The sequence below is a fragment of the Taudactylus pleione genome, unplaced genomic scaffold (genome assembly GCF_031769625.1).
Source record: "Taudactylus pleione unplaced genomic scaffold, aTauple2 ptg000934l, whole genome shotgun sequence".
Classification (NCBI taxonomy): Eukaryota; Metazoa; Chordata; class Amphibia; order Anura; family Myobatrachidae; genus Taudactylus; species Taudactylus pleione.
In genome coordinates, this window is record NW_028285335.1 from 1,421,177 (window position 1) to 1,440,968 (window position 19,792).

Sequence of the window (19,792 nt, forward strand, 5' to 3'; positions counted from 1 at the left end):
CTGGACTCATAAGGTATAGAATTTTAGTGGTCTTCAAGACGAAACCTGCAGCATACAGGCGATGTACTGGCCATAGAGATCAACCTACTGTAAAATTACAAGTACCGTAGCGTAATCACTATGTTCCGTGCACAATACGATATGCACGGTGCAAGCACGGACGCGAGTCTGGCCAGTTAGCCTGTATTTTTTTTAAACTGTCAATTTAAAAGGCAAAAAAACAGGTAAAAGGCAAAACCACTGGTTTCCATGTAAACACAGTGTATAACTATCCATTAATGGTAACTCATATTGCCCCGTAGAGCCACAATATTTATGTGTTCCCTCCCCTATTCCCTTAAAAATCTCAAATTCTTCATTACCTGCGTTCAGGCTAAGACAGCCGGCTACCTTCCTGCTTACACATTACACGTGAGTATGAGTCACCCATATTAGGAATAGAGCTGAAATGAACACTGTCACTGATCCAACTCCTCCAAAGGGAAAGGGAGAGGCTTCCCAATGAAGACACAAGTTCCTGTGTTCTTCCTATCTGCAACCCGTCCTTTAGATAAGCCAAAGGGATAGCCGCCAGATGAGATTTATTTTCAGGGCTTTCTTTTTTCTTTTTTTTTTTTTTTAATAGATTATATATCTTAAATTGAAAAATCGAAAACAAAACAACAGCTGTATCCTTAAAGCAAATGAGAATAATGTATATTATAGTACACTTCAAAGTACAGTAATGAAGTTTAATGACTTTAGGAATTAAGGGATGTCTCTAGCTGGCATCTAAGTGCTGCGTCTGTCTTTCGTATGTGATTGCATGGTGAAAACGCAAAGTCGACGGGCACGCGCAAAGCATGCAATTACATGTTCAAATAGCACCCATTCTACTCACTGTGCCCTATTTGCGTTTGTACCAGTGTGCATTTGCATTGTGGCTACTATTTTGGGTGTGGATTGTTCCATTTTAGTGCGCACAAAGTTATTTCAAGGAACATGAAGATATCCATTCATGTCTATTGTGTACATACTCACTACAGGGGAGATGTATCAAGGCTTGGAGAGAGATAAAGTGGAGCAGTTGTTAGAAGCGGATTGGTTATTTTGAGCAAGTTCTCCACTTTATCTCTCGCTCTGAGGCTTGATACATCTCCCCCGAGGAGTTTATAGAAGGGGTTTAAACGGTATGCTGCTATCCTAAGGTCGGCATTCAAAATGTTTACATGGTTATAATGTCGACATTGTGAATGTCGGCAGGCACAATTCCGAAAGTCCACGTTTGGTGTAGGGTCAGGCTGTGGTTATGGATCAAATACCCGAAAAACGCAATGTCAACATGCCGACGTGGCCATGACAACACCGTTAATACCGACATGTCAACATAACATCCGTGTCGTCATTCAGAGCATGTTGATATTTTGAATGGCAACATTTTGTACTACACCCATTTAACTAGTGTTGTGCTCTATTCACACAGATTATATAGTGCCCCCCCATTAATTTTATACCCCATTCATTATTTCACATTCGGTATGAAATACCGGCAGCCGGGATGCCTCCTGTCAAAATGCCGACAGCGGCATCCTATGCTCGTTATCCCGACAGGGGTCGGGTAAGTATACTAACCCCCCCCTTTCTCCCTAACCCTCCATTCTTGCACCTTAACCCTCCCAACCCCGCACCCTAACCCTCCCCATTAGTGCCTAAACCTAACCGTCCCCCCTTAGTGCCTAACCCTAACCCCCCAGTGGAGCCTAACCCTAACACCCCCCCAGTGGTGCCTAACCCTAACCCCCCCCCAGTGGTGCCTAACCATAGCCCCCCCATTGTGCCTAAACCTATCCCCCCCCCCCGCAGCTAAAAGCAAAGACACCCTGATGTACCTTCATGGCGGCTGTCGAGATTCCGGCGTTGGGATATACACTGGCACTGGGATTTCGACATTCGCCATCCCGTCCGCTGGTGTACTAATTACATCCCCATTATTTCAGTGGAGTTGAGTATTACATGTAGAAACTCAACTGGTATGAAAGGCTACGGGAATGAAGTGAGCTGTAACAGCATTGGTAACAGATTTGTATCCCACATCAATAAAGCTTCACTGAATATATATACACACAAACACACACTACTAAATAAACACGCACTAAAATATTTTAACAAATTTTGGAGTATTATAAATATTAGCCTTTTGTGACCGTAGAATCAGTTCATTATCATAAATGGATGCATAAAAAAATGTTTTAGTATTAAGATCAATATTTTTCTTCTACAATATTATTATTTTGTTTAACTGAACGATCTTCAATGTACAAATATGAATGAAAAAAAAGTGTGTCCCACACACTTGTTACGCTGTATACTGCTGTTAAACTCATTTTGTTTGTTTGTTTACCATTTAACTATAGACAATACAGATAAAGATGCAGTTGTGTAAACATTAAATGATCTTCAGTTGTGGTCTTCTCACCTCAGAATATTTTCAGAATCATTGTCTTATCACCATTGATAGCAGGGGATTCTCCTTTCATATGTCACAGGGTTTCATACAGCGTAAGGCTACAGGGAACATTACAACAATTAGAACTACAGGAGAGACAATATAACAACAAGGACAATTTAATCAGACAGAATTACAAACAGAGTATGCTCCCTGTTTTGGATTTCTTAAACACAGTGAAATTGAACATTTTAATACACAACAAATTATGTAGTTTTATGAATATTTGAAAGGAGACCATTTCAGCTCCACAGTAAAACACATTAGTGCACAGTGTTAGTTACAACAAACTTCAAAGACATAAGATAAAGTTTGACAAGTCAGAACAACAAGAACTTCCACTTGCAGTCAGGAGAAAATACAATATTGATCCCAATGTGTTCACCTGCAGCGAACGCAAGTAAAGTTGGCAATACACTGCACGATTAGTGCAGACGACCCGGCAGACGGATGAGGGCAGGAGCGATGGCCCGCTAATCGGTGCACCACCATACACTGCAATATATAATGGAGGTAATCTCTATTCACAGTGGCTGAACGATAGTCGGGAGAATCGGACAAGTTTGAACATCAAACCAAATGCTCCAAAAAACATTTTTCAGGCTTTTCACGATCATTCAAGTCCATGCACTGAACGATAATAGCGCAGTGCATTCGTTCCATTGGCTCATCTAAACAAGATTGTAATTGGAGCAAGTGGCATGATGCAATGCAAATGTTTCCAATAAAAAAAAAAATATATATATATATATATATATATATATATATATGTGTGTGTGTGTGTGTGTACCAGTCAACCTTCTCATTCAATGGTTTTTGTTTATTTCAATTATTTTCAACATAGTAGATTAATACTGAAGACATCAAAACTATGAAAGAACACATATGGAAATATTTTGTAAACAAAAAAGTGTTAAACAAATCAAAATATTTTTTATATTTTAGATTCCTCAAAGTAGCCCCCTTTTGTTTGGATGACAGCTTTGCACACTCTTGTCATGTTCTCAACCAGCTTCATTAGGTAGTCTCCTGGAATGGTTTTGAATTAACAGGTGTGCCTTGTCAAGAGTCAATCTGTGGAATTACTAGGGTTAGTACACAGTGGACACCACTATTTGACTACTGTTGTAATCCATATTAGGGCACTAACCACTCAACTCAGTAAAGAGAAACGACAGTCCATCATTACAAGACATGAAGTTCAGTCAATACGGAAAATTTCAAGAACTTTGAATGTATCCTCAAGTGCAGTTGCAAAAACCATGAAACGCTATGATGAAACTGGCTCTCATGAGGACCGCCCCAGGAAAGGAAGACCAAGAGTTACCTCTGCTGCAGCGGATAAGTTCATTAGATTTACCAGCCTCAGAAACCGCTACTTAACAGCACCACAGATTAGAGACCACATGAAGTTCAAGTAGCAGATAAATCTCAACAACTGTTCAGAGGAGTAGCGTGAATCAGGCCTTCATGGTCTTATTGCTGCGAAGAAGCCACTACTGAAGATGAAAAACAAGAAGAAAATAATTGTTTGGCCCAAGAAACACAAGGAATGGACATTAGACCAGTGGAAATCTCTTTGGTCTGATGAATCCAAATTTGAGATATTTGGTTCCAACCGCCGTGTCTTTGTGAGACGCAGAGAAGGTGAGTGGATGGTTTCTGCATGTGTGATTCCCACTGTGAAGCATGGAGGAGGAGGTGTGATGGTGTGGGTGTGCTTTGCTGTTGACACTGTTGGTGATTTATTCAAAATTCAAGGCACACTTAACCAGCATGGCTACCACAGCATTTTGCAGCGCCATGCCATCCCATCTGGTTTGCACTTACTGGGACCACCATTTGTTTTTCAACAAGACAATGACCCCAAACACACCTCCAGGCTATGTAAGGGCTCCTTGACCAAGAGGGAAAGTGATAGAGTGCTCCGTCAGATGACCTGGCCTCCATAATCACCCGACCTAAACCCAATTAGCTGGTTTGGGATGAGTTGGACCACAGAGTGAAGGAAAAGTAGCCAACAAGTGCTCAGCACCTCTGGGAACTCCTTCAAGACTGTTGGAAAACAATTCCAGGAGATACCTCATGAAGGTGATTGAGAGAATGCCAAGAGTGTGCAAAGCTGTCATCCAAGCTAAAGGGGGCTACTTTGAGGAATCTAAAATATAAAACATATTTTGATTTGTTTAACAATTTTTTGTTTACAACATAATTCCATATGTGTTCTTTCATAGTTTTGACGTCTTCAGTATCAATCTACTATGTTGAAAACAATTTAAAAAAACAAAAACCATTGAATGAGAAGGTGTTCAAACTTTTGACTGGTACTGTGTGTATATACACACATATACATACATATACATACATATATATATATATATATATATATACACATACATACATACATACAAATGACAGCGGCACTCACAGAACTTGTAAAGAAAGACTCCAGACTCCCAAGGTCAAGTTCAACGTTTCAGTCAAACGACTTATCAAGAAACCTTCTTGATAAAAGTCGTTTGACTGAAACGGTGAACTTGACCTTGGGAGTCTGGAGTCTTTATTTACAAGTCCTGTGAGTGCCGCTGTCATTTGTATGTATATCTTTGATCCATTGGGACCATCAGAGGGCACTTAGGCATGTACAGTGTATTCATTTGCGGAGTGCCGGCGTTATTTTGATATATATATATATATATATATATGTATATATATATATATATATTATATATATATATGAAATATAACATGGGGATACCTAAATTGCGCCAGAATTGCGGACTCTTTAAAGAAATGAGTGATATTTAGTCACTAATATACTATACAATTAAATTTTAGATTATTTGATTTTTATTAGGCTGCTATACCCCAAAAGAGGCCCCTTGCCAGTATGAACCAGTGTTTAAAATAGAAAGGAAAAATGGGAGCACCTCAATATTATTGTCTGAGAAATAACATCTCAATGATTTCCACTTGAGCTCCAGAGCTGCACAGAGAGGAGAGAGAACATTTTCTGCATTTAATTATCTTTAGAAGTATCTGACATGATATATGACTATATAAAGTTCACTTAGGAGTTCTTTAGAGTCATCTGATTTGAGGAACTGATTAAGAAAGATGTAATTAGGAGAAGTCACTCTGAAATCATTTAAAAGTTAAACACCCCAGAAGAAGTCATCTTCGATGAAATGCGTTGGGTGAAAATATTCTCATCAAAAATAAATTGAACGATAAGTGCACCCATTCAATGCACCAATATATGTAAAACTCTGTATAAATGATGACTTTTATTTACATCATGTAAAGAAAGGTTTACATTTTAATTACTTTGAATATGTTTTAGTGATATTAAATTGCTATACAAAATTCTTACCTGTTTTGAAGTTTAACTAGTTTGGGTGTACGCAAAAAGGTGCTAATTAAGGAATAACCATCACACTCCCATCATTCTTTTACTTATCTTACAATAAATCAATGAGATGTTATTTCTCAGACAATATTATTGAGGCGCTCCCCAAAAACAACAATTTTTCCGAAATATATATATATACACACACACTACACTGACAAATTTGAGAAACGCGTCACAGTAATTCTCGGTCCTCAAAAGCCACAGCAGCAGGTCATGTGTCTCATTACTGCCATCTATGGGACGGAGAGCCTTCGCTGCTATTTCACTCCCAGGAACTGTCTGAGCGAAAGACGGCTGTATAAGGCGAGTTAGACACACTTCATTTTACAACATTATACTAAAAAGACATTTTGATTAAGAGTTCTGCCAGGTACATGGAAATTTTCTCAATGTTGGATATTTTGAACTAGAATTACTTTATTCTACTATCATCTATATAGCAGTTTGTGCACAGGGCACACAGTGACATTGGTGTGAGTGGTGGGTGAATAGGATAGGTTACATAGCAGCCTGTACACAGGGCACACAGTGACATAGGTGTGAGAGGTGGGTGAATAGGAGAGGTTACATAGCAGCCTGTACACAGGGCACAGAGTGACATTGGTGTGAGTGGTGGGTGAATAGGATAGGCTACATAGCAGTCTGTGCACAGGGCACACAGTGACATTGATGTGAGTGGTGGGTGAATAGGATAGGTTACATAGCAGCCTGTACACAGGGCACAGAGTGACATTGGTGTGAGTGGTGGGTGAATAGGAAAGGCTACATAGCAGTCTGTGCACAGGGCACATAGTGACATAGGTGTGAGAGGTGGGTGAATAGGAAAGGCTACATAGCAGTCTGAGCACAGGGCACACAGTGACATTGGTGTGAGTGGTGGGTGAATAGGATAGGCTACATAGCAGTCTGTACACAGGGCACAGAGTGACATTGGTGTGAGAGGTGGGTGAATAGGAGAGGTTACATAGCAGTCTGTGCACAGGGCACAGAGTGACATTGGTGTGAGAGGTAGGTGAATAGGATAGGTTACATAGTAGTCTGTGCACAGGGTACACAGTGACATTGGTGTGAGTGGAGGGTGAATAGGATAGGTTACATAGCAGTCTGTGCACAGGGCACAGAGTGACATTGGTGTGAGAGGTGGGTGAATAGGATAGGCTACATAGCAGTCTGTACACAGGGCACAGAGTGACATTGGTGTGAGAGGTGGGTGAATAGGATAGGTTACATAGCAGTCTGTGCACAGGGCACACAGTGACATTGGTGTGAGTGGTGGGTGAATAGGATAGGTTACATAGCAGTCTGTGCACAGGGCACATAGTGACATTGGTGTGAGTGGTGGGTGAATAGGATAGGTTACATAGCAGCCTGTACACAGGGCACACAGTGCCATTGGTGTGAGTGGTGGGTGAATAGGAGAGGTTACATAGCAGTCTGTGCACAGGGCACATAGTGACATTGGTGTGAGAGGTGGGTGAATAGGATAGGCTACATAGCAGTCTGTGCACAGGGCACATAGTGACATTGGTGTGAGAGGTGGGTGAATAGGATAGGTTACATAGCAGTCTGTACACAGGGCACATAGTGACATTGGTGTGAGTGGTGGGTGAATAGGATAGGCTACATAGCAGTCTGTGCACAGGGCACATAGTGACATTGGTGTGAGAGGTGGGTGAATAGGATAGGTTACATAGCAGTCTGTACACAGGGCACATAGTGACATTGGTGTGAGAGGTGGGTGAATAGGATAGGTTACATAGCAGTCTGTACACAGGGCACATAGTGACATTGGTGTGAGTGGTGGGTGAATAGGAGAGGCTACATAGCAGTCTGTGCACAGGGCACATAGTGACATTGCTGTGAGTGGTAGGTGAAGACGTTGCTGGCACCAATCTGTATAGCGCTACTGGTCACATGGGCCACTCCCGCAGCAGGGCAAAGCAATACAACTAGTACCTCAAATTTAAAAAAAAATTACTATTTTGACGCCAATGGGGAAGGGGCCTTATACAGAAAATAATCAAAACCTCTTGGAGTTACAGTTTTAGCGATCTCCCCAAAACAGCAGAACGCCATAAACATGTGGTGCACAACTACAATGGCGGTTAGAAGGCATAGTAAATTCCCAGGTCTGCTTATGTCGCATTAACATTAATAATGATTTTACAACTGTAAATGAGACTACAAACTGACTACAAGATGATTTGTAGGCGCTTACAGGCGGCATGCTGGCCTTAGCCTATAGGACGGAACCATCTTTTTTACGTTAACGGGTTAGAAGGGCAGCGTGTGCCAGTTCCTGCCCTACCCTGTAACAGCCAACACATGAAAATGATTGTTCCTTAGAATGAGCCAGCTACAGGCAAGATTATACTCTGCTGTTATTGTCAAAGCCGCATTTGTAGGACAACAGACGGGCAAAAATAATCCAGTGTATGAAATGTTTTAATTACACTTGGCAAGTGCTGAAAAGAATATCAAATCATGTATATGGACAAGAAAAGGATCTGGGATGGTCCTATATGTTTATATACCAAACTGCTATTAATTAGGATCCAACACATTTTCAATTGGGATTATAGCTAAACTCCAGGGCTGGCGTGTCCATACAGGGGAATTGGCTCCACCCAGCTGCTGTAATCAGAATAAATAGGAGCATTAAATAACCCCAGTGTTTGATTTTGTTTTGTTTTGTTTTAAAGCTTAGCTTGCATATCCCTTAAGACTGACAACCTTATATTTTTCTGGAGTGGGGTTAATTAAAAAGAAAAAAAAAAAAAAAAAAGTCCTTTAATATTCAAAACTGGTATTGGTAATGAGTCGATGAATCAGCAGATTGTTAGGTTATATGTAAAGTCTATAAAGCAATAAATTACACATAGGTAACGCTCATGATCGATCCAAAGGGCTGGGTTCTCAAAGACACTAGGAGGAGAAACTTTCTATAAAAGACAAGGGGACGCGTTGCCCATGTCAACCAATCAGATTATAGCTATTATTCATCTAGTACATTCTATAAAATGATATCTAGAATCTGGTTGCTATGGGCAACAACTCCCAGTCTTATTTAGAAGGTATGCTGTATCTCCTCCTTAAAGCTGACTTTCAGAAACTACTTTTAAAACGAATGCGAGAGGGGAATGTGAGAGGGAGCACCAATCAGAAGCTCAATGTCTGTGATTGGGGCTTCTGAATGGCCCCTCCAAGACCACAACTCCCCTGCAAAGTGTTACGCTGGCTCGGTTTTAGGACACAGAACCCCAAGCAACACGTCTTCATAGAAGAGTGATAGATCATACTAGGGCCCAGGCTGCACACTGGAGTCTTATAAACAGCCTTCATCTGCTAAAACCTTTCAAAGGTGAAGGGATGAGAGACAGATACTCCCATAGACAGGACAGGTCAACAGGACCCATTTACAGCGCACCTTGTTCTGTTGTCCACTTGGGTCCAGCGATCATGTGCACTAAAAGAGCGTTTCTACATAGAAATCAATGATCTCTATCCAAAAAAGTATAGCATACACGTTACTTCTCAGCCATCTGCAGACAAGCCATATAGTCATACTGTACATGCCTACGCTTCTGAAATTCTTCCAAATTTGGGGAGTCCTTCCAATCTCCGGGAGAGTACAAAACTCTCCCACATTTCCAGCGACATGGGGTGTGATGACGTGAATCGCATCACTACATGATGCCAGTAATCATGACATATCATGCCAGGGCGATGCCACAATAACGCAATTTGCAGTGCCATGGAAACCAGACAGACAAAGTAGACGCATATGCACTTATTAACTGTACGTAACCTAGATTATGACAATTATAACATGTTTTACAAACCCCCAACAATCAACTAATGCTGGGTACACACTGGATGATTTCTCGGACAATATGGCAAATTGGGCCGACATATAGTCCGGCTCGCCTAGTGTGTATGCACTATGTCGTTCTGTCGGCTGTACATGAACGGCAGATGGAGCCACCCAGCTGGCGACGTCGGGAGGGTGAATGGCGCAGGTGAACGATGTATTGGGCGGTCAGACACCGGACAGTAGAGTGTGCACCAACTGCCCAATATATTGTACCATTGGGCATCGCATAGGTGAGCTGGGTAATGTGTACCCAGCTTTAGAGGTGTACAATTCAGAGATGTTCTGCATGGGATACGGCCACAATACCGACCGCCGGCTTCCCGAATTTTCAATCCCGGCTAGGGTTAAATGACAGGCGTCTAAAATCTAGACGCCTGTCATTTTCCCGACCGGGATGCCGGGCGCCGCGAGTGGGCAGCCACAGGGGGGAGGGTTAGGTTTAGAGCACCCGGGGGGCGACGGGGTTAGGCACCCCCCCGGGAGGGTTAGGCTAGGGGGAGGGAGGGTTAGGCACACACGGGGGGGACTTAGGGTTACGCACCCCCCCGGGACTTAGGTTTCAGCAGCAGGGAAGGGGGGGGGTTAGGGTTAGGCACTTAGAGGGGGGAGGTTAGGGTTAGGCACTTTGGGGGAGGTTAGGGTTAGGCTCCCCTAAGGAGGGTTAGGGTTGCTTAGGTTAGTTTTTACTTACCTTAGGGACGATCAGGATTTCCAGCGCTGTCGGACTTCCACTGCCGGGCTCTGCTCTTTTGTCGGGCTGCCGCTGCCGGGAATCGAACTGCCGGCAATGCGTGAGCCGGGATTTCATACCGAATGCATTCTGCAGATATAAACAAGCAGTTTGACCCTGAAACAAGTGTAGTTGGTGGCTGGGAGAATACCATAGGTTGCTACACGCCAGTTGTGGTGAGTAAGTCAGCGGAGTATTGCAGTACTTTCACTGGATCCTTTCTGGATCTTGAAGATGCTTAAAAATGATGACCAATAGGCAGGGGCGTATAAACGTCCGAGGGGGCCCATGTCCAGCAGGCCCCCTCCTGTGAGCAGCCTCCCCCTCCAAATTTTTCCTTGCACCAGCGAGCAGGTTCCTCTCCTCCTCCCCGCGATACTATCTTTCCAATGACACTCGTGAAGATGGCGAATGGGCACGAGAGCAAAGCTTCTGGCACAGTGCCAGAAGCTTTGCTTTCACTGCGAGGCACCATCTTCTTGAAGATGTCGCTGGGCAGATGGCGCCGTGGAGGAGGGACCAGATGGCCGGCACAAATAAAGTTTACTATGGATGCCGGGTGTGGGATGTGGGGGCCACCCACTGGATCCATGTGCATTGCATACTCTGCAACCATTACAGATACCAGTATGCCAATAGGCCACTAAGGTAAAGGACTTTACCAAGACATTCAACCATAAAATCAGAAGTATTTTAAAAAATGTATTTCTAGTTTTCTCACAAAATGATGGAATTTTTCTATTTTTATGCATTTAGGGAGACAGTGGGGCCGATAGTGTAGGGGTGTATGCCCACACCCACATTCCCAAACATCATCATCCCCAGGCCGACATGCCCCTATAATACGGCCCACGAACGAACCCCTGTACTTGCTCCCTGGTAGGTCTAACCTGGCATAGGACACCACCATTCTTTGTGAAACTCTAATAAACTCCAGTCTGTGTATTCTGTGAATTGTAAAGCAGGCCACACTTCTGAACCCAATGCAAATGACTTAATCTGCAAAAGTATTTTACGATGAATCATCCTATATTGTTATTAAATACCAGACAGACCACGAACATTCATTGTATGTTGGGTTTTTTTCCCCCACAAATTTTTTTTACATTTTTTTTAACAAATACTCTGTAGGTTTGTTCTCCGGTCAAAACATGGCTACCGGCAAGTAGAAAGAAAAAGTTGGGAGCCAATACTGTGCTGATGTGATGAACCTCGTCCCGACTCATCCGTTTAATTACTGACAACTATAAATTATTCAGGCGCTGTGGCTAATTAAAACCAGTTAAGAAACAGACTGACTCCGATCAGCCAAATAACCTGTATCATTTACAGGTGCCATTAATTAAAGGCATGACTTCGCAACCCTGGCGATGATGAATCTAGAAGCATTCTGGAATCACTTCCATCAGCTCACAAGGGGCAGGCTACTGATACATGAACACCAATTTGTTAAGCTGTTCTGCGAGGAGGACTAAATTCACCTTTCCATGGCAACCAAACAGTTTTTGCAAACCTACATAAACTCCAAACAAGGAGCGGCAAGACGGATTGGTTCCTTTAATTGTATTTCTTGAAGTGGAGCCAAAATAAATGTTGCAAAATTCCAACGTGCAACAAAGCGTTTTAACGATTAAAGCAAAGTTTCAAATCTTTTTAGGTTATAATGCTTCTGCAAGGCAACATTAGGCTTTTTTTTTTTTTTCTTTTTTTATAAAAGCACCAACCTGTATAAACACACATAAAAAAATGATCTGTTACAAAGCACCTTGGGAAAACTATAAGAAAAAGGTAATGTCTAGAAAATAAATACAAGGAGCTAATTATTACAATAGATGACTGAACTGAAACTTTCTGCAGATGTTTGAGCTGGTGCCCTAAGCTTTAGCTGTACATTTCATTTAGCAAAGTAAAATAAATAAAATAGAACGTCAGAATATATATATATTTTTTTCGGGTGCCACTGACTTTTTCTTTTCCCCCTCATAGAAGAAAGAATTATTGCATGCATCTGTTAACCATTCCGTCATGAATAAGATTTTATTTTTTGTTTATGCCTCAGTTTTATTACCAAGAAAAGACTATTTTGCAGCACAAGCATTAAGCCCAGTAACAGTCGCTTGGGAGAGTTAACCATTTAGCGGCAGCAGCAGATAAGATATAAATCATTCAAAACCCATCAGGGAAACGCAACAAAGGAAAGGGATGTAGTCGGCATCCCGGCAGTCAGAATCGCCGCTCACTAAAGCGGCTGTGGGATCCCAATGGGTCAAAATGCTAATAACATCAAGAGGTAAGTGTTAGGGTGAGGGTTAGGGTTAAGCTGCGGGAGTATAGGGTTAGGGTGCCACAGAGGATGGTTAGGCTGCGGAAGAAAAGAAGGACGGTTAGGGTTAGCCTTAGAATACTTACCGGAAATCACTGGCATTTTCATGGTCGGTATTCCGCTGCCGGCATGCCAACCGCCAGGATTCTGACAGTCGGGATGCCGTACCCAACCCAAAAGAACATTGAATAAAACTTAATTCTAGGCAACTGCTTATTGTGTCAACTGCCATGGAAGTGCAATGGTATCCAAAAACACAAATAAAAGAATAAAATAAAATAAAAATAAAAAAAAAATCAGGTAAAATAAACACATTAGTCAGAAAGGGTTATTTTACCAACATCACTTCTACAATGTTAATCTTTATTGACTCGGGTTCCAAATTAGGATGGGAATACAGAGATCATATTCCTAGTAACAATCAGGTTTTGTTCTGATTAAATAAAAGTTTACAAACATGCAAATAGGGACAAAAAAAATAAGAGCTTCTCTGAAAATGGACCGCAGTCAGCTGAGTCTCCAACTTGCCAAAAGAGATCCAATAACTCCGTACAGAACTAACGTGAGGGGGCCACCCAACGCGTTTCATCACTGGAATTTTGTCAGGAGTTAACCGCTAAAGATTATGATACTAATTACATTATTTGCACAACATTATAAAAACTATGAATGGAAAATATGTAAATCCTACAGTCACATCCTGGTTTTCCCACCTGAAAGTGTTGGAAGTTCCAGCACAAATAAAGGTCAGGGATTCCAACAAGATTACAAAGCAGACCATCTGTAATCATTTTAGCATTTTAGACAAGATAAATGAAACCCTTCTTCAATGTGTACTAGTAAAAAAAGCCACTAATCTGTGATTGTCACTTTAGGGCACCAGGCCTGGAGCTTTTGCTATAAAACTGTCCAAATTTACCCACCCAAACTGCTACAGTCCGGTTTAAGAAACTGGGTTCAAATCCTATGTCAAACACTTTTGATTTCGGGCCAGTCAGCAAAATTACCTAGTCTAATTTTTTTTTCAAATAAAGGAAACAATGTCCCAGTATGTCGAAATTATTAAGCAAACAGTCAGCTGAAATATTCTATTTATTCTATTTTACCAAGAGTCTTTTCTTAAATACTAGTCTCATCTAGCCGGCGATGACATGGACCGTAATTTATATTAACTCATATTACAATAAAAGAGCTAGGACGTACACAAAATCTAACTGGGAATTAATTCAACTAAAACATTGCATTTAAAGTAACGTTTGCGTAAACCCCCCCCCCCCCCCAAAAAAAAAATTATCAGGAAATGGCTTTTTTTTTTTGCAAGCAGTCCAATCGGTTAACTGCGTGAATGTGGAAAATTATGAATGCGGCGGCTTATGATGTGGTAAAGCTTATCCTCCGTATTCCTTTACTCTGTGAGAGAGCAGATTCAAGAAGTGGCACAGGAAAAGTTTAGGAAGTGCACAGTGTGCATTCCAGGGTTTATGAATAAAGCCCTATGCTGATTCCACACAGGAGTATTTGCAGATCCCCTTCTGAGCTGGAACGCTGCTTGCCATGCGGACATATATTTTCCTTGTAAATCTGTTCAGCTGTCTTGAGACCAGCCAAGTGGGACTTCTCCAGCCAAATTTTTGAATTTGTATAAATATGTTCATTTGTATGTGTTTTGCTTTCTACACATGCAATCGTTTATCCATCAGCACGGGATATTTGGACATAAAATGTAAGTCTTTCTGACATTTGCAAACAGGGCAAAAAGAAATAAGCAAAGATGGGTTTTAGGTGTGGCGCCAGCATGCCTAAGTAAAAGAAAATGATGGTGTATCGTGAAGAATTGGGGACCCGAGGGATGTAACCAATAACACAGCCAATGCTAATGAACATAAACTGGGACCCAAGACAGATCTTTGTAGCAATTAATGATTACTACAAGCAATTAGATTCCTTTACAACCAGATCGTGTTGTGATTATAATCATTTGCAGCTGGAGATGTTCAAATTAATAAGTGTCTAAAAGCAAACCCACTATGAAGACATCTTGACGCACAATAGTTTTTTTTTTGGAACACAAATGAGTATATGCAACCAACACAACACCACTAAAAGCAAAAAAACCATAACAACCAAACAAAAAATAAAAACTAAATAAAAATAATAATTACAGTAAATTGGTATTCTGGTGATTAATTGGTGCCTACATATCTATATGATACATTCACCAAACACATCATTTTGTTTCTATCCAGCTGTTAGATGTGGGTTTTGATTTTGTTTTTTTCTTTGGACTTTAACATGTAAACTTTGTATTTCCTACGGAGTGCAACCTATGACAAACTGCTTGAACCAACAATTGATGTAAATGATGGAAAGTATGCGTATTGCTAGCAGCTTCTCAGTGGGAATCTGAAATTGGCAACATTTTATTCTAGAACGAAGGTTAGGAACATGAGGCAGCGCTCACAGCACAGCAGTAAAGTAGAGCACCCAACATATGCATGTAAAAAATTGCGTACTGAAATGAGAGTGCGGTTTATCTGGGTATTGGCCAGGTATGGCAAACGGAGAATCCACCTTATGACTCTTTCTGTAGATATGGATACCGATATGCTCTCATACATCATGCAAGGAAAGAGGAGAGGCCAATAAGCAGCCATCCTAGTGTAACAATGTAAAACAAATGTATCCAACAGGCAAAGCACTAAATCTACGTCGTAACATGTCTGAAAATCTTTTATGAAGAGTAAATGCAACTTTTTTTTTTTTTTTTTTAAGCAATCAGGGATTCACAATATTCAGGAGGGGTGAAAACACAATGGATTTATTTTGTTTGTGTGTAAAATAAATATCTTTACCATAAAAGTTCCCTCTCTCTCTCTGCAATTGGCACATCTCCTTGCCGAAAAAATTGTAAGGAGGTGTAGGTTAGTATTTGAAGTACGCGCTCTGAAAATCTCTTGCCACAAAAGGCAAAAAAAAATATGATACAAAATTTGCAAAGTCTCCGCTATCATTTCAGTGATCAAATATCAGCAGTAACGCAGAAAATGTCTATTTATAACAGATCTTTTTCCATATAAAATGTTTGTGAGGTGCAGAGTGAAAACCAGAGACCTTTTACAGTACAGACCTGCTTAGATCTCCATAGTTTATTTTACAAAGTTTATTTCTTTTAAACAGTACAATTTTTTTCTTTCTTAGATCCTATCCTTTATTGAAATAGCAAAGACTGGTGTAAATATTAAGTCCATTAGCAACGTTGATTGGCTTTTTGAAGGATTACAAATTTAACATTCCCTCTTTATGATACTTTCGTGTAACAAATAGACATGGTTACAAGGTGACATGTTAGTGGCTTGCAATAAACTTCTATAGTGCACCCAAATGGCATATATAAGCAATTGTTTTGTTTAATTTATATAGTGCACAGCTGTCCAACATGTAGCGTGATGTGAGCAATGTATATATTAAGACTCCAGGGGTACATTGTGATAAAACAATTATGTTGTACTATAGAGCAGGGAGACTTAACCCAAGGGGTCGTGAAGTTCCAATCTAAGTTTCCTCCTGCGTTGTACCATTATTTTAATAATTTTGGAGGGGAAACAATCGTTTACTGCTAAGAAGACATAAAATGGCATTACAATTTAACTTTTTATTTGTTGCATAATCTGGGTGCCAAACACAATTTCCTGAACATACATGATGCCATATTAGAGCTGGCTTTGTATTGCTCACATAATGATTAACGTGCTTGATATGCATTCAAATCCAATTATCAGATGACCCCATTGCCTGAATGAATTCTATTTATAGAATATGAGCCTGATTCAGCAAGGATCGCAACTGCGATTATACACGCTATCAAGCGATTGTTGTTTTCTGCGCATGCATCACAGTGCGTGCGTGCGAACCAGCCACTGCAATCGGAACTGCGATCTCAGTGACTACGCAGATCCATCACAGAGTTATTGATAGGAAGTACTGTTTGGGGGTGGTGACGGAGGGTGGGGTGGGGGTCGTCGAAACGCAGACGTGCCAATGCGTTTGAACGATGTTGCAGGGGCGTGCATAAATTAACCACTGCAATGCCATAGGCAGCTTGGGCTTTCACTGCGTGCGATGAGGTTAGCAATTTTTGAGTAAGGTCAGAGCTTGTGCAGGTGTGTGCGTGAGGCTGCGATGGTACTCGATGTTACTGATGGTTTTGCAGTCTTGCTAAGTATTACGGATGTGTGTAAGGTAAGCTGGGCGTCCTTATGTTGTGCTGCGACTGCATAGCGATCACAACGGACTAGCATATCATCGCAGTGAGACTGCGTACGTAATCGCAGCCGCGATCGTTGCGATCCGTACTGAATCAGGCCCTAGGTTACCAGGAATGAATGCAGGGACAGACTCTCATACTTAATTATGTTGTGGCTATATCATATGGTGCATACACACGGTCAGATGTTCTGAACGATAACGATTGTAAAAATTGTTCAATCGTTCATATCTGAAAGAAAATCTGACATGTGTGACTGCAACGATGAACGATGCGCGTTCCCTTTTGTCAGAGAACGATATCTGACATCTGATGTGTTTGCGGTCAGATTTTAATACTGTCTGAATCGTTCAATAGTTCATCTGACATATCTGACCGTGTGTATGCACCAATATACTGATGTGAAGAAAGGACAGACAGAAGGCATTAAGCTTTCCAATTACAAACATGTTTACAGTAAGTTTTCATGGTGGCCAATTTAAGTGGAAGTCGTAAAGGCAAAGTATCCAGATTCCTTATTGAACAATTACCAGGCTTCTGGAGGTAGGTGTGAGATAAGTATTGCTCGCTCCAAAGGCCATTTCCTGGTCAAAACTGTGAACCATGGGCCTGATTCAGACCCACTCGCGAGCGGCTGTCCACTCGCAAGTGGGTCGATGGTGTGCACTGCGCATGCGCACGACGGAGGGAGCTCCATCGTGCGCCTGCGCGAGACGCGACGAGCGAAGGACATTCCTTCGCTCGTGGTGTGTCTGATCAAAGGGGGCGTGCTGTCGATGTTGATTGACAGCACGCCCCCTTTGGTAGGCGTGCCGGGGGTGTGCCTCCCAGACGTAGGCGTTCCCAAGGGAACGCCTACCGTCAGAAGCCGGCCCCACTGACATCACTAGTGATGTCAGTGGGAGTGATTTTGGCTCTGATAGAGCCAAAATCACTCCTGGCCTTGCGGTTGAGAAACTCAACCGCAGGCTTCTGCTCGCACTGGCGATGGTTGCGATGGTCAAGACCATCGCGACCATCATCCTGCACGCTCGTATAGGCTGTGGGTGGTGACCCACAGCTATACGAGCGTCCAGGAGGACGCTCCATAATTATGGAGGTGGGCCCTGATTCAGAGCGAGCACTCTGGTCAGAGAGTCCGGCTCTGATTCAGGGCCCATGTTTTTATAGCCATCCTACAGTAGATCTGATATCATATTATAATGGAGCGTTTTGCAGCTAAAGAGCAAATGAAAACAGCAGGATTGCATTGTAAAGTGGAGGTCTGCTCTTTACGCCACGTCCCCATAGACTACCATAAGCATTAGTTGTGTGATGTGCTTTCTGGTCATGGGAGTTGGACTGAATTGGTTTCTGTAGAGCTTGCCCAATTTGGAACACACTTTGTATGTTAGGGTATATGCAACCAAACAAAGAGGTTAGGACCAAGTTATATGCCAAATGCTGGGCATACACGGCGATGAAATGACAGACATGTTATCTGACATGCAGACACCATCAGATATCATGAGATATGTCACATTGTATGGACACGATATATGTGTTCCATAGGCGAGGTGTTGAGGGTGGCAACAATGGTGGAGTGCTCAGAAGCACTGGTGGAGTTACCCTGTCCTTGGACATTAAGGGGTATATTTACTAAAGTGAGGTGTATTTAGAAGTGGAGCTGTTGCCCACAGCAACCAATCAGATTCAACTTAACATTTATCTAGCACCTTCTATAAGATAATAGCTAGAATCGGATTGGTCACTTTGGGCAACATCTCCACTTCTAAAAATGAGCACTTTAGTAAATATACTCCTAAAAGTGGGCGACCCATAGCTTGCACGCTAGTGCACAAGGAGAAAGCTGAAACTAGCATTTGCATATCATCCGACGCTGTAAAAAAAAGAAAAAATCTAAACCACAACTGCACTTACGACAGCCTCTGAATCATGACCAAAGTCAGAGGTTCCCAAAATCGGTCCTCAAGGCACCCTAACAGTCCAAGTTTTAAGGATATCCATGCTTGACCATAGGTGACTTCATTATTACGTTAGTCAATTTGATTTAACCACCTGTGCTCAACCATGGATATCTCTAAAATCTGAACTGTTGGGGTGCCTTTAGGACCATGTTTGGGAACCTCTGCCCTAGGTGTAAAACACTAGGCAAATATATGGCTTTATCCCAAATAACAGTGATACTTTTTTGGTACTGGTCATAAAACTTTGTTTTTAGATGTTCGATGTTCCACTTCGGAGAAATCAGACTGTAGTAAATATTCAAGAACAGAAACGCAAGGTCGTTGTGAAACAGGGACCGAGGAGTGTTGTACTCAATCCAATTCAACTTTATATACTTTCACCACATGTACCAGCATGCATGGGCAGCCAATGACTTTTGGTTTCAACAGTTGCACAGCAGGTCCTCAATACTGGAGGCAAAAGCATCTGCTAAAATTTAGATGTCAAACTAAAAGTTTCACATCCAACTTTCCTATTCACTAAAATGGGCACTTGCCAAAGAGCTGGCAGATCCATTGAATTGAGTGAAACTTGAGGCACCATAGGTGGTGCGGTATTTAAGCACGAGTGTAAGCTTTCCCCGATCATGTCATATTGAAGATGATGATTTTTTTTTTTTTTTGAATGACTACAAAAAATGAAACAAGGGTTTTTTCAGATTCATAATAAACCAACGCAGAAACTCTACTAGTTGACT

General features: G+C 41.7%; 1 protein-coding gene across 3 annotated transcripts in view; it reads right to left on the reverse strand.

The window, feature by feature from the left end:
- The window catches only part of FOXP1 (forkhead box P1), an 801,632-nt gene that overhangs the window by 536,339 nt on the left and 245,501 nt on the right, over window positions 1-19,792 (reverse strand). For all 3 annotated transcript variants that reach the window (XM_088459772.1, XM_088459768.1, XM_088459769.1), the window contains one exon: window positions 2,456-2,544. The gene's annotated coding sequence lies outside the window, so the exon portion shown is untranslated. The remainder of the gene's footprint in view (window positions 1-2,455; window positions 2,545-19,792) is intronic.